Consider the following 339-nt stretch of genomic DNA (forward strand, 5'->3'; position numbering starts at 1 on the left):
TGCCCTGGCAGGGGGTCAGACTTGAAGATCTATAAGGTCACTTCCGACCCTACTTCTATGATCTATGATCTTTACCCACTGCAGCAGTCTGGCAGTGGAGGCTGCTGCGTGGCTGGGACCTGCTGCCCACCTGCCGGATCAGGACTGCACAACCAGTAGAGGCATCTCTCCCTCTGGGTCAGCTGCCCCTCTGGGCTAGGCTGTAGCTGCAGAGTTGGCCTCTGTACGGCACTACTGCCATGTGTGCCCCCTGCCCAGCCATCTGGGCAACTATCGCCTGGAAGATGTTCCAGGTGTGGTGGCCTGCTTTGAACTGTCAAAGCATGTCCTCCTGGCCCC

Source organism: Gavialis gangeticus, unplaced genomic scaffold (genome assembly GCF_001723915.1).
Source record: "Gavialis gangeticus isolate Ggan-Ray unplaced genomic scaffold, GavGan_comp1, whole genome shotgun sequence".
Classification (NCBI taxonomy): Eukaryota; Metazoa; Chordata; order Crocodylia; family Gavialidae; genus Gavialis; species Gavialis gangeticus.